Source organism: Piliocolobus tephrosceles, chromosome 1 (assembly GCF_002776525.5).
Source record: "Piliocolobus tephrosceles isolate RC106 chromosome 1, ASM277652v3, whole genome shotgun sequence".
Taxonomy (NCBI): Eukaryota; Metazoa; Chordata; class Mammalia; order Primates; family Cercopithecidae; genus Piliocolobus; species Piliocolobus tephrosceles.
Window position 1 is genome coordinate 184,338,580 of NC_045434.1, and position 11,334 is coordinate 184,349,913.

At 51.3% G+C, this 11,334-nt stretch overlaps 1 pseudogene across 1 annotated transcript; it reads left to right on the plus strand.

Moving 5' to 3' along the window:
• The first annotated feature begins 3,673 nt into the window (after positions 1–3,673).
• On the plus strand, positions 3,674–4,292 carry LOC111529587 (annotated as a pseudogene). Its single transcript, XR_002727469.3, has one exon. The product of XR_002727469.3 is annotated as a 60S ribosomal protein L18a pseudogene (transcript).
• Positions 4,293–11,334: the final 7,042 nt, after the last annotated feature.

Genomic DNA, 11,334 nt, shown 5'->3' on the forward strand with positions numbered 1-11,334 from the left:
TTCCTCCCCTCACTTTGTTGTCTAATCAATCTCTGGATACTATTCCTCGGGAATACCCTCTGCTTCCATCCCCTTTCCTTTCCCCCTGCTACCGTGGCTCCAATCTCTGTCTCCTGGCATATCCTTCTGAGTCCTTCCTCACTGTGAAAGCAAAGTGATGTTTCTACCCTGACCATGACCCTGTCCTTCTTGAAGGCCTCTCGTGAGTCCCGCTTCCCTCAGGATACGCATCCTGGGTGGTCTAGTCCAGCTATCCCGACTCCTGACAGTGAGCTCCTGGTCTCCGGCCTCTCTGAACAGGTCAGGTGCTGTTACAGTGCCACATCCGTGCTCCTCAGACTTCACTTCTCATCTGGCTAACTCCTAGTCAAGCTCCAGGATCCCACTCAACAGCTGCTGCCTAAGAGACTCTCCCCAATCCCACCTCACCCCGACTCCTACTCAAGCAACTGAGGTTCCGAGGAGCACCGTGCGCTGGCCTCTGCCATCACCCAGTCACTCGGGTGCTCGCTGCCCACTGATGGGCTCATTTCTCCCACTGCCCTGTGAGCCCCTCAGCAGCAGGGTGCCCAGGGTCCAGAGAATATGCATGTCACTGTCTCCAGTGAGTTGTTCTTTCCACTGTACTGCAACTTCATTTCACAATCACTCTAGCAAGCATTTCACATGCGCGCACACACACACACACACAAATTGAGACATGCATAGGAATGCGCATACAGAGACACACACAGTCATACTGACACACAGATGCACAGACACAAATAGCAGATCCCACAGACATGCCTAATGACCCACACAGAAGCATTCACTTGTGAGCAGCCACTGATATACACATATGAACATGAACGTCCATATTCATGCACATATGCACACGCATGCACAGCCCACATGGATGCACAGAAACACACAGACACACCCAGTCACAAATACATAGACCAGCAGACAAGCACAACAGGCACACAGAAAGGTACATACACGGGCGGGGTAGGCGTGGTGGCTCATGCCTGTAATCCCAACACTTTGGGAGGCCAAGGTGGGCGGATCATTTGAGGTCAGGAGTTCGAGACCAGCCTGGCCAACATGGTGAAACCCTGTCTCTACTAAAAATAAAAAAAATTAGCCAGGCTTGGTGGCAGGTGCTTGTAATCCCAGCTACTGGGGAGACTGAGGCAGGAGAATTGCTTCAACCTGGAAGAAAAAAAAAAAAGAAATGTATATACACACACATTCTGAGATATACACATATAAAACCATAGACTCATATGCACTCATGCCCAGACCAAAACAGGCACACACACAGACACAAGGGTGCCCTCGTAGACAACACTCGTGTCTATACAAGCAGCACGTGTGTTGTGTACAAGGGCATCTTTGTATCTGCTTGTAGAGACACAAGCAGCACATGTGCATCCACACACGAGGACACATATGCATACCACAGACACTCACAAGAAGCAGCATTTACATTGGCCAACACACACAGATGTGTGCATGTAGACAGGCTCCCCGAGACAGCTTAGTGAATGATGCAGGTCAAACGGAGCTGTCTGCTAGGGGCGGGGGCCTGTCTGAGGTACCTTGGGGCGCTCACATTTTTGCAGCTCAGGAAGGCAGCTGACATACCAGCCCGGCTGTGATGGTATTTTGCATAAATGCTAATGTATTAATTACCATGTACAGTACACAGAGCTGCCATTTAAAAGAAAAAGTTAAGACTTTTTAATTCAAAAGCCCCATGAGGGGTGGGGGTGGGCGTGGGGGACCTGCCCTGCATGAAGGGTGGAAGCAGGCAGGGCAGCCACACCCATGCCCACTGTACCTGCGCTTGGGTTGCCAAGCCTTCCCCAGGCCAGCCAGTCAGTCCTCTGCTTCTAGATTCTTGGTGCTTTCTGGGGACTCTGGCACAACCTGGAGCTACTGGCCCAGAAAAGGGCTAGGGAGAGTGTGAAAGGCAAGTAAGGCCTAAGCAGACAGAGTGGGGCATCCTCACAGCAGGGCTGGGGCAGGCATCACAGTTAGAGGTCGCCAAGCATCACAGTCCCTGCCACCATTCAATCCATTCTCTGCACAGCAGCCGGAGTCATTCAGACAGTGGATCAGACTACATCACGCCCTGCTTCAAACCTTTCAAAGGCTTCGCATTGCTCTTAGAACACAGTTCACACTCCTTAGAAGTGCCTGCAAAGCCTGGCATGACCGCGTTCTCTCCTGCCTCACCTGACCTAGCTTCTCTCCCACCTCTCCATGCCTCTCCTGTCACACTCCTCCTTCCTCACTAGTCACCTGAGCTTGCCCGCTCTTCCCCTAAACTTCTCATCAGCTAGGCCTCAGCTCACCTGTCACCACCTCGGGAGACCTCCCCTGACTGCCCCTGACCACCCTGTCTGAAGGAGCCCTTCTCCCCCTCGCCCTCTTTTACATCACTGGGGTTTGGATTTTGGCTTTTGTGTCTTCATAGAACATTTTGTTTTTTCATTCCTCCTTGTTAATTTTTTTACTATCTGTTACCCCCACTGTACAATGAGCTTTAGAAAGCCAGAACCTGAATGGCCTTGTTTTACCACCGTATCGCAGCCCCTAGGACAGGGCCTGACACTGTGCAGGTGTTCAGTGATACGTTTGTTAAAGGAGTGAGTGAACTTGGAATGAATGGGGGATGCTCTTTCTGGCCAGCTCTGTCTCAGTGCCTAATTCTTGCAGTAGCACTCTCTCCACCGGCCTGGCAGGACCACCTTGGCTGTTCTGCCTCCCATCGGGGGTTCACACCCCAGATCAGGAAACCGAAGCCCATCACGGGATGATGTCCACCATCCCGTGACCTCTTAGAGGCTGGCGTCCAGGCCTTCTGAGCCTCCCACCAGCCCACCTCCCCCGCCACACAGGAAAGGAGCCTCAAATGATGCAATTGAACAGCAAAAACAAAGAGCTCCTCCACCCTCACCTTCAAGGTCCACTTCCATTTCATTGTCGTATGTAGGCCCAGTGAGGCAGGCATCATTTCCCAAATTTCAGAAGAAATTAAGGTCCAGAGATATACGTGACTCCCCTAATGTCTCACAGCCCATCAGAGTCGTCAGGATTTAAATCTGTGTGTGAGGCCAAGTTTGGGACTTCCTCCGTTTACCACTGACCTACTCTCCCTGAACCCTGACGGATGCTCCAGGAAGCCGGGGCTCAGCAGACATGGAAATCCTCCCACGTGCCCCCCAGGCCACCTCTTCCTCCAGGAGGCAGGAGAGTCGAGGTGGGCTTGCCGGGCAGGTGGAGAGAGCACCTGAGACACAGCTGGTTGGCTCAGTTCCCAAACACAGGGTGGAGTCCTCAACCCCACCTTAAGGCTCCCTCCCACACCCCCTCAGTCACCAGGTGCCGCCATTCTAGGCCCTACATCTCTCCCAAACCCGCCCTCTTCTCCCCATGCCCACTGCCCCTGCCCTAATCCAGGCTGCATCTCCGTCATCTCTCACCAGTTCTCTTCTGACAGCCTGCAGTCTGGACCCCCATCTGCCCTCCACCCAGAAGCCAGAGTGATCTTCTCGAAGCTTGAATCCCATTGCCCTCCCCAGCGGCTCCCCTACTCCCCATCCAAGTTCCTGCTGAGACTGTCCTCACGGTGGTTTGCAAATGTGCATCATTAAGAATACATGTTTCCCCTTTTGCTGATGGCGGCGAGAGCAGAGAGGACGCCATGAAGGCTTCTGGCACACTAGGAGAGTACAAGGTGGTGGGTCGCTGCCTGCCCACCCCAAATGCCACACACCACCCCTCTACCGCATGCGAATCTTTGCGCCTAATCATGTCGTCGCCAAGTTCCACTTCTGGTACTTCGTATCTCAGCTAAAGAAGATGAAGAAGTCTTCAGGGGAGATTGTCTACTGTGGGCAGGTGTTTGAGAAGTCCCCACTGCGGGTGAAGAACTTCGGAATCTGGCTGCGCTTTGACTCCCGGAGCGGCACCCACAACATGTACCGGGAATACTGGGACCTGACCACTGCGGGCGCTGTCACCCAGTGCTACCGAGACATGGGTGCCCGGCACCGTGCCCGGGCCCACTCCATTCAGATCATGAAGGTGGAGGAGATCGCAGCCAGCAAGTGCCGTCGGCCGGCTGTCAAGCAGTTCCACGACTCCAAGATCAAGTTCCCGCTGCCCCACCGGGTCCTGCGCCGTCAGCACAAGCCACGCTTCACCACTAAGAGGCCCAACACCTTCTTTTAGGTGCAGGGCCTTCGCCTGGGTGTGCCCCAAATAAACTCAGGAAAGACCTGGTGAAAAAAAAAAAAAAAAAAGAATACATGTTTCCATGCCCGGGGGCGGTGGCTCATACCTGTAATCCCAGCACTTTGGGAGGCCGAAGTGGGCGGATCATTTGAGGTCAGGAGTCTGAGACCAGTCTGACCAACATGGTGAAATCCCGACTCTGCTAAAAACACAGAAAAATTGGCTGTGTGTGGTAGTACACACCTGTAATCCCAGCTACTCGGGAGGCTGAGGAAGAATTGCTTGAACCTAGGAAGCGAAGGTTGCAGTGAGCTGAGATCGCACCACTGCACTACAGCTTGGGCAACAGAGCAAGACTCCGTCTCAAAAAAAAAAAAAAAAAAGAATGCCTATCTCCTAATTTCAGACCCTAGCTCTGCCACTTACTAGCTGTGGAAGCCTGAGTAAGTCACCTAACTTCTCTGTGCCTCAACTGCCTGGTGTGTAAAATGGGAATAATAATAGTAGTATCTCCCTATTATAGGGTTGTTGTAAGGACAAATTAGTTAAATATGTAACGCACCAAGCCAGTGCCTAAAACCTGAAGGACACTACATAAAAAGTCTGTTGTTATTCACAATTGTGTGTGCGTGTGTGCGATTATCTGAGTTGTGTTTTTCTCCTCCATGAAATTAAAAGCTCCAAGAGGATGGGGATTAGACTGGGATGGCTGCTCAGATGCTTCTTTGCCTGCAGCTTGAGTTTCTTTCTGCCTGCAGCCTTTGTTCTATTTTCCCCAGTTCTGGCTGGGTGCAGGCCCTCGAGGGAGGGAAAGGGCATGCCCTCAGCAGGAAATGCTGTCAGAGGCAGAGTTCCAGTTATGATGAAAATGACAGGCGGCAGCCAGAGAGGACTGCCCCCCGTGGAGGGCCGGGTAGAGGCTATACCCTCCAGAGCACCAAGTTCCCGGGAGCCCCCACAGGGCCAAAGCTCCCTTTGTCCAGAAGGTCAGGAGCAGCTGGCCAGCTGTGGGGGAGTTCCGCCACCCTGCTCCAGCCAACAGCCCAGATGTGCGTGTTTGCACAGCCGAGTCCGGCCTCTGAAGGAGCCTTGTTGAGCATCATGAAAGGGGGCTTGTGATGGGACAGACGGCCTCCACACCCTGGCCTTCCTGCCTCCAAGACAGCAACCAGGAATGCAGCCTCCAGGAAGCCCTTCCTACCAGGCCTGCCAAGTGCCTTTCTCCCTGAGAAGTCAGGGCCACTGGCATGAACAGGTTTAGTGTACCAATTGCAGACCAGATGCCTGGGATCTGGTCCTTCCTCAGCTTCCTCTTCTGTAAGATGCTGGGAGGCCCCTGCCTCTCCCTCCACTCAGGGAGACCCACGTGCAGTGTGGAAATAGGCAGACCTCACTACGGGTAAGAGCTCTGGAGTCACAAAGACCAGGAAAGAACTTTCATCATTGTGAACCTCAGTTTTTCCATCTGTAAATGAAGATGCTAACTGCTGCCTCATGGGGTAGTCCCGGGAATAAAATGACATATGGGGAAGAAAGGACCAGGCATGTGCTGACACATGACAGGACAGGTGCTCAATAGCTCTGTGTGCTTCTTTTTTTTTTTATTTTTATTTTTTGAGGCAGATTCTTATTCTGTCACCCACACTGGAGTGCAGTGGTGCAATCTCAGCTCACTGCAATCTCCATCTCCCGGATAAAAGCGATTCTTGTGCCTCAGCCTCCTGAGTAGCTGGGATTACAGGTATGTGCCACCACACCTGACTAATTTTTGTATTTTTTGTAGAGATGAGCTTTCACCACGTTGGCCAGGCTGGTTTCAAACTCCTGGCCTCAAGTGATCCACGCACCTCAGCCTCCCAAAATGCTGGGATTACAGGCATGAGCCTCGGTGCCCAGCCCTCTGTGTGCTCTTTCTCCTTCCCTATTCACTAGGTGCCAAAATGGGTAGGGAGTCTGAGAGTACCTGCACAAAGGGCAAGGGGCCCTCCTCCCACTGTCCCAGAATAAGAGCTGCTGCCAGAGGCACTCACACCAGGCATGTGGCACGCAGCTGGGCAGCCTGTATGCCAGGCACACAACTCTATGTCCACATGGGAGAGTCTCTGTCCCCAACTTCCCCCTATCCAAAGTCCCTGGGCACAGCTTGTTTCCTGACACAGCTGGTCCCTGGGCACGGCAGGCCTGGATCCAGGGTCCCTCGGGTCCCTGGATAGAATCTATCCTTGGGCCTCATCCAGCCCTCGGCAGGGCCAGTGCCTGGGCTCAGCTGTTTGCCAGGTACAGCTGTCCTTGAACATAGTTGATTGTTGGAAAATGCTAGTCCCGGGACACAGTTGGTCCCTGGCAACAGTGTTTAAGCAAAGTCGGTCCTGTGTACAGTCTGTCTCCTGGCACACAGACACTCTCTGGGCATAATCCATCCTTGGGCACAGGTAGAGTCTGGATCCAGTTGGTTCTCAGGTATAGTGACAGTGGGCAAAGTCAGTCCTAGGTGCAGATGAGCCCCAGACACGGTGAGCCCCCAAAGGGTCTCTGAGAATAGGTTCCTGGGCATAGTCATTCCATGGACACAGTTAGTGACTGGATATAGCTGATTGCTGGGCATCGTCGGACCCCCAGGGCACAGTCGGCAGTCAGTCCCTGGGCAGTTGTTTCCGGACTCAGCTGGTCCCCAAGGCGGTCAGTCCCTGGGGAAGAGTCCATCCTTGACCTCAGGGCACAGTCCACCAAGACTACTCCCGGTTGATTAACAGGCATAGGCCCATCGCCCACTCCCTTGTGGCCCCAGTCCCTCCACAGGACCTGGAGAGCTGGGACCCACAGAGGCGATGAGAAGCATCCTCTGAAGTGCTGGGAGCCCTGGCATGGCCTGCTTCACAGCAAGTAGAAGGGGCAAGCATTCTGCTCCAGAACTAGAAGGGAGAGAACGAGGCCTGGCCCCCACCAGGTGTCCTCTGGAGCAGTCTGCCTTCCACAGCGGGGGGAGCTGTAAACCACACTAGAAAGGGTCCTCTCTCTCTGCACTGCCCTCTGTCTATGCAGCACGTATCCACAGGCATTTCAAAGGAGCATAGGCTGGCCAGCTACTGATCTCCCTGTGGCCGTGGGTAAGTGCATTAGACAGGTTTCTTCCAACTGAGTGGCCATCCCCAGTCCTCTAACCAACATCCTCATAACCTTAGGCATGGCACGAACGAGAAAGGAGGAGGTAGCCAGTCCCAGGGGATTTTTAGCCTCCAGGAGACAGCTGGTGCTGGATTTCTAACGCTTCCTGAGTCTGATCAGTCCCACAGCTCCCTGCAACCCAGTCCAGCTGGGAATGGAGTAGCAAGCCCCAGGGTGGGAGTCCAGTCCGCACAGCAGGGCAGGGGGCGTTCCTCAGGCCTGTGTGGCACTCATTACCTCCAGCCCTTGTTATCCTCTGCAGGGGGCATGGTTCCTGCAGGATGATAATGTGATGTGGCATCCCATTAGCCAGCACCTGCCCTTTCTGCCCACCTTCCTCTCCCAGCCCCCATGCACATCAATGCTTCGTTACATTGTCAGTGTAGTAGTACAAGTCACATCTTTGTCGGGGTCTAGAAATGAAGTGAGCAACACCAACCAGTCACCCAACACAGGGGGCACCACCCACACATCAGCCCTGACATCCCAGACAAGCCACGCTGCTCGGGGATAACTCTAGGTCTGCTCACTTGGACTCCCTGTGTTTGCACCTTCAAAAAGAAAACGAAGGAAAAATCTACTTCTCGGGCTGGACAGGGTGCGGGGAAGGCAAGCAGCCAGGGGATTCCACAGGGACCGTTGGAAGGGGAATTTGAGTCGGATGGACTTTGCAGAGTTAGCCAAGCCAGGGCTCACTGGCGGGGGTCTTTCAGCTGTTACACCCCCAAGGGTCCAAGGGCTGGATCCTGTCAGGTTAATAATTTACTTACACTCTCCCCCTCACTAGTGTCCCAAGCAAAGCCATCCAGCCAGGAGTCCAAGAGAAGAGTTTCCACAGGGAGCCCCAAAACTCTAAGACTGAAAGGCAAGTCAGCCTGAAGACACAAAAGGACTTACACTAGGTCAATCCAGTTCAGGCTGGTCCCAACTGGCTGCAACTAGATCTAACTGATTCAAGCTGGCACCAATCAAACCAGACCTGTTGGCACCAGCTCACAATGTGTGGGGCTGGCCAAGACTGGATCAAGCTGAATCAAACTGGTTATGGCCTGCTCATGTCACCTGGAGCCATTGAAAGGCCACCAATTTTGACCTCTATTTCTTTAGTGTTAGCCTTCGCCTAGTATATCTTTATGTGTCCCTTTCTCTTATAACATCGTGAGTCCTTTTGTTTTCAGTATGTATTGCATAAACAATGGTTTAATCCAAGCTCTACATCACATTCAAATTATATATAATATATACATCTTCCCTGCTATGAAGGTGATACAGTACAGTGGTCCCATCCATGTCAACAGCCTGGGTTCCCGTCCCCACACTGCATTTCCCTAGCTTGAGATCTTGAGTAAGTTACCTAATCCTGCTTACTCTCAGTCTCATGTGTAAAAAATTCACCTAATTGGCCAGGTGTGGTGGCTCATGCCTGTAATCCCAGCACTTTGGGAGGCCAAGGCAGTTGGATCACCTGAGGTCAGGAGTTCGAGACAAGCCTGGCCAACATGGTGAAACCCCGTCTCTACTAAAAATACAAAAAATTAGCAAGGTATGGTGGCGCACACCTATAATCCCAGCTACTCTGGAGGCTGAGGCAGGAGAATTGCTTGAACCCAGGAGGCAGAGGTTGCAGTGAGCCAAGATCGCGCCACTGCACTCCAGCCTGGGTGACTGAGTTTAACTCTGTCTCAGGAAAAAAAAAAAAAAAAAAATTCAGTTACAGAATCTGCCTCAGAGAGGACAGTTTTAAAAACTGAGGCATAGATATAAATACAGGTATAGATAAGAGCTGTGCCTTCACACATAATAACTGCTCAATATATGGAAGTGATTATTCTAGATTATTATATTATTATTATTAGTTATTGGTTCTGAGCAGTCACAGCACAGCCTCTAGAGTCAGATGATCAGAATTTAGATTCCTATACTGCCTCTTCCTTACTTTGTGAACTTGAGTAATTCACTTAACTTTTCTCGATCTATTTTTATTTTTATTTTTATTATTTTGTAGAGATGGGATCTGACTATGTTTCCCAGGCCGGTCTTGAACTCCTGAGTTCCAGTGATCCTCCCACCTCAGCCTCCCAAAGTACTGGAATCACAGGCACCAGCCACCTCCCCTAGCCTACTTAACTTCTCTTAAGCCTCAATCTCCCCAGTTGAAAACGAGGGTACTAACACCTGCTGCAAGGATTGTTTTGAGCATTTAGATGTCCTGCATAAAGCACTTAGCACCATGGAATTTGATAAACACAGTACTCAATATATATTGGCCATTATTATATTAATAACAAACACTCAATGCTAGTTCTGTGCCAGGCAGTGTGCTAAGTATTCTGTGGATATTAATCAATCCTCACAACAGTCCCAAGAGATAGATACTGTTTTCAGGGGAGAAAACCAAGGCTAAGAACATACTACAATGCCTGGTGATTATAAAATATCAGGCCGGGTATGGTGGCTAACGCCTGTAATCCCAGCACTTTGGGAGGCCAAGGCAGGCAGATCACTTGAGGCAAGGAGTTCAACCAGCCTGGCCAACGTGGTAAAACACTGTCTCTACTAAAAATACAAAAATTGGCCGGGCATGGTGGTGGGTGCCTGTGATGCCAGCTACTTGGGAGGCTGAGGCAGGAGAATTGTTTGAACCCGGGAGGTGGAGGTTGTGGTGAGCCGGGATGGTGCCACTGCACTCCAGCCTGGGCGACAGAGCGAGACTCCCTCTCAAATATATATATATACATATATATACACATATACGTATACATATATACGTATATGTGTGTATGTGTGTGTGTGTATATATATATGTATTTTAGGGAGGACAGGAAAGTGTAAGTTTGTCAAGATGGAGAGCAGTGGAAGATCAGGCCAGAGAACAAGTCTTGAGAGTAGGTGGTGTATTAAAAAGAAGACGGGAAGAGGCAGCGGGGGCAGATGGCGGCGGCCATTCCACAGTGGATATGGGCCGTGGAGCAGCTGCACAGTGAGCTGCTGCCCAAGAAGGATATTTTCAAGTTTCTGCAGGACCATGGCTCAGATTTGTTTCTTGCAGAAACAGGAATTATTAGAAAATATTAAAAATGTGGCCAAGGGCAGGGCGCGGTGACTCACGCCTGTCACCGCGGAGGCCGAGGCTGGTGGATCACAAGGTCAGGAGATCAAGACCATCCTGGCCAACACAGTGAAACCCCACATCTACCAAAAATACAAAAAATTAGCCGGGCGTGGTGGCGGGCCCTGTAGTCCCAGCAACTCGGGAGGCTGAGGCAGGAGAATGGTGTGAACCCAGGAGGCAGAGCTTGCAGTGAGCTGAGATTGCATCACTGCACTCCAGCCTGGGCGACAGAGCAAGACTCCATCTCAAAAAAATAAAATAAAATAAAATAAAAATAAAAATGTGGCCAAGGCAGCTAATTAGGATCATTTGGTTACAGCCTATAACCATTGTTTTGAAAGAAAGACTTATACCGAAAGTATAAGTATTTGAACAAGTGAGAAGTGTGAAGCTTAATGAAGAGAAACCCAAAGAGACAAGTCTGAAGAGATTCTGGATGAGGGTCCTCCAAAATACATAAAACCTACCTGGGCACGGTGGCTCACACCTGTAATCCCAGGAGGGGATTTGGGAGGCCAAAGCAGGTAGCTCGATCACCTGAGGTCAGGAGTTCAAGACCAGCCCGGCCAATATGGTGAAACCCTGTCTCTACTAAAAATACAAAAATTAGCCAGGCATGGTAGTGGGTGCCTGTAGGCTCAGCTACTCAGAAGGCTGAGGCAAGAGAATCACTTGAACCCGGGGAGTAGAGGTTGCAGTGAGCCGAGTTTGCACCATTGCATTCCAGCCTGGGCGACAAAACGAGACTCCATCTCAAAAAAAAAAAAAAAATTTATCCACTGTCTGGAAAAAGAAATAATAAACAAATAAAAGGGGGCAAGGGCTGGGCGCCG